Source organism: Tiliqua scincoides, chromosome 2 (genome assembly GCF_035046505.1).
Source record: "Tiliqua scincoides isolate rTilSci1 chromosome 2, rTilSci1.hap2, whole genome shotgun sequence".
Classification (NCBI taxonomy): domain Eukaryota; kingdom Metazoa; phylum Chordata; class Lepidosauria; order Squamata; family Scincidae; genus Tiliqua; species Tiliqua scincoides.
In genome coordinates this window covers 16,937,271-16,941,357 of record NC_089822.1, presented here as the reverse complement: position 1 = coordinate 16,941,357, position 4,087 = coordinate 16,937,271, and the positions used below count along the sequence as shown (strand labels likewise).

The window sequence follows — 4,087 nt, the reverse complement described above, 5'->3', positions numbered from 1 at the left end:
AGGAAGAAGAATGGACATCCCGAAAGAGACGAAGGATTCTCCTTGCTCAGTGTTCCGTTTCCAGAAGTGGGTGACCAGATGTTCCTGGGGGATGCACAAGGGAACAACATTCCCTGTTGTTTATCTCAAGCCTCTGAGAAAAACAGCAAAACAATATCGCTAAGAACAGAGTTTCTATGTTCAGGGATATATCCCTGAGCATGAAAACCCCTCCCTTATTGTGTCTGGTGAAAACTGACTTGCAAAGATATCTGACAGTACTTAATAGATGACCCACAGTGCTGCTCATTTGACAGCTAGCCTAGTTTCTGTCCTCCCTCCTTTCCCCAAACTTATTTTGCAAGGAAGAGGAGAGGCGAAATGCCAAAGTTGAACACATTTCAAGCTGCACTGGATTTAAGAGAATAGTTTGCTTCAGCTCCTAACTGGCATGGCTTGTCCCAACTGGGGGAGTTAATTTTTGAACCCCATACTATTACCCTGCACATGCCTGATCTTGTCTGATCTCGGAAGCTAAGCAGGGTCAGGCCTGGTTAGTACTTGGATGGGAGACCGCTTGGGAATACCAGGTGCTGTAGGCTTATACCAGAGTCTTTCGAGACTGAAGGTTGCCAACCATTTCTGAGATTCAGCAGCATCTATAAATGTGTTCCATTGTGGGGAGGGGGAGACCATCTGTGGTTTTTGGGGGCAGGCTGTTTGGGTGGCCAGTGTTTTTTGCTCTGCTCTTGACAATAAGTGCTGCAAATTATGAGAACAATCCTGGGTATTGTTATGCTGTCCTACTTAGTGGCTTGACCATGGACAGCAAGAGCTGCTTAACCAGCTACCAAGATCCACGAGGGCTGACGACCTGCCTGCCTACTTGGTCTGTGGCCGAGCGTAGGTGTGGTGCCACAGGAGTTGGATGTGTGCGGGGGAGGAAGCTTGCATTTGGAGGGAAAATAAAAAGAGAAAGTAGTTGGGAGTTTTTGCAGCTGGCTGTCAAGAAGCAATAAGGGAATTTCCACCAGCTTGTCACAATGTTTGTCTTTATAAGAGTTATGTGATTATTGAGCGTTCTCAGGCATTGGCTTCCATTCTTCTTACTCTTTCCTCTGAGATGATAAAGATTGGAATTTGTCTTTTAAAAATACCTCTGTTTTGCAAAGAAGAGACAAAGTGGTATGCAAGAAATGGCAGTAGTCCTGGGATGCTGTGGTTGCCCTTGCTTTCAGGCAGTGATAGAGGCTCAAGAACCATACAACATGCTTGTATGCTTCCCTGCAGTCCACCCAGTCAACCTACGATACATACTGTAGATATAGAAGTCTGGAGCCCAGGAATGGGCTCGTTAGAGCATATACGGGCACATACCCCCATATCCATGGGAGATCTGTTCTGGACCCCCACGGAAGTGGAAACTGTGGATATGGGGGAACCATATATATAGTACAATACTCCATGCCCCTGCACCTCCCTTGCCAAATACCTTCATTTTTCTTTACTAACAGTGGAGGCATGCATTTTCTTTCTTAACAGATGAACAGCTTCTGGCTTAACTGAGGAATGTGACATGCAGGCAAGTAGCCTGCATGTTAGGGGGAGGATACTAACCAAATGTTAACAGGAAGGCTTCCTGTTAATGTTCTGGCTGTGTCCCCCAGCATGCAGGCTGCCTGCCTACATGTTGCATTCCTTGGTTGAGCAAGAAAGAATCATTTGCCTCTTCATTCTTCCCAGTCTTTGCCCTTTTCCTCGAAGCTTGTTCTCTACCTACCCTTCCTTCAGGTTCCTCTGTGTCAATCCACTGGCTACTATATAGTGTTGCTCCCTGAGTAATTAACATTCCGCGCTATTACACCGGCTCAATCAGCGCCAGGATCTTACTGCCGCAAGTGCAATACAATCTAGATTACAATAGGCACTATAAATCTGCATTTCCTTTCCTTGTATTATAAGAAAAACTGGCCTAGTCATGGCTGCTTGGAAACTTCCTACCACTTGGGGAAGTAAGGAGCATGAAACCATACAGATTATTACCACACCTTTGCTGTGGTGGTTTGTATCTACTGTACGTTCAGTGGCTTGAAGCTTATGACAGCAATGTAATTGCAGTTTCTGATTATGTTCCCTGTGTATTCCCTGTATAATTATTTTACTTTCTGTAAGGTTTTTTCAACTAAAGAAACAAACTCTAGGTGATCGCAGAAAATATGTTTGCAAGTGTGTATACCTTTTAGAATGGTGGTTCCTACAGTGAGCATAAGGAAAATTTGTGGCTTAATGGCTATAAAGGTTAAAGATATTTCTGGGGAAAAATAAATCTCTGTGCATTGTGTGGGTGGTTGGTAGCATCCAAACTGAATGGACGAATATCGGCTTATAATTAGACAGATACAGTCACAGTAAAAAACCTTCATTCTAGATTTGCCACTCGCAGAGACTAACATGAAATTCCCCCCCTTTTTTTCCCCTCCATCGGCCATAGTACAGTATGAACTTTCATGGTATTTGACACTTATACTAAAAAGTATTAATGGAAGTGAAGCACACAGCCCAATCCACCATAACTCCCTAAGTGGCAATGCAACTGAGCTGGCATGGCCTCTGCTGCATCCTGCAGGGGAGTTCTGGATTCTTCAGGGGTAGGGAACGAATGTTCCCTTGCCCCACGGTAAGCCCCTGCAGGCCCAGTGGGTCAACTTGGACCTGCACCAGCTCAATAGTTGGTGCAAGACCGAATTGATCTGTGAAGGTGGATTAGGCCCGAGGAGGGGGTAAGGATTTGGTATGTGCCCTTGCCAAACCTGCCTGCCTCCTGGGTCCAAACCACCCTCCTCCCCAACTCCAACACTGCCCCATTCCTGGAACACTGGCAGGCTTGAAAACTGCTACAGAGGTAGGAAAGTGGACACTTTTAGGAGCACAGTGGAACATGACATTTGTCTGTTAGTAGACCAGGGGTGTCAAACTTGTTTTATACAGAGGGCCGAAGTTAGCATTCAGGGCAACTGCTAAGGGCCGGATGTGATGTCATTAAGCAGGAAGTGACATCGTTAAGCAGCTGATGGCCAGAAATCAGCGTTCTCACAAAAAAACTTATTAACTGCAAATGACAGTAGAGAAAATACCAAATCTTGATCATATTTCAAGATATGGGGGTCCCCAATTTTCATGTAGGCTGCTTTTCAGCAGTAACACCTCAGCAGCTGAGAGCCTGAGGGCCAGATAAAGAGTTTCTGGGGACCGCATCCGGCCCCCTGGCCTTATGTTTGACACCCCTGTATTAGACCCTTTGGCCAACAGATAGAAACATTTGTTCATTTTAAATTATTTTTATTTTTGTCCTGCTTTTCAAACTAAAAATGCTTGCAAGTCACTGAACACAAGATTTCAAACAGCATTCTCATCTGCCTGAAATTTGTCTCTGGTCTGGGGTTTTGGCTATGTTCATGATGCTTTTCATATTGTTTTTCATATTGTTTTGTGATGTTCAGCTTCTTCAAAGAGCTTCTTCAAAAAGAGAAAACAGCTTCTTCAAAGAGAGAAAACATGGCTAGTTGTTCCAGTGTGACACAAAGGTTAGAGTATTGGTCCAGGATTTGAGACCTGGGTTCAAATCCTCACTCAGCCATGAAGATGAATGGGTGACCTTGACTAGTCAGTCTGTCACAGCCTGCCTTGCTCTCACAGGGTGGTTTTGTGAATCAGATGGGAGGAGAAGAGACGCACGCTGTCCTGAGCTCCTTGGAGGACAGATGTGTTAATAATGCAATAACGAATGCCATAAAACATGCTTGTTTTTGCTGAACATCTCACCAAGCTTAACTTGCTTTACCTCCGCAGAGGTCTATTGGTGCTCCGCACTCTCATAACAATTTTGAGAAATCATGTGCCATAACAATGGAAGAATGAGTTGAAAACACCCTACTATCTTCACATACCAGAGCCTTTTATCATCCTCAGATAAACACACTGATGTCTCATAAAGAACATTGCTTCTTCAGCAAATATTTCCCCTGATATCGTTCATGCACATTTCTGAACACACAGGCACCCCCCCTCAGCTTGCTCAGTTTGGTTTTTCCCACTGCAAACTCACATT

General features: G+C 44.7%; 1 pseudogene; it reads left to right on the top strand.

Moving 5' to 3' along the window:
• Positions 1 to 465: 465 nt before the first annotated feature.
• Positions 466 to 581, top strand: LOC136642810 (5S ribosomal RNA; annotated as a pseudogene).
• The last annotated feature ends 3,506 nt before the right edge of the window (positions 582 to 4,087 follow it).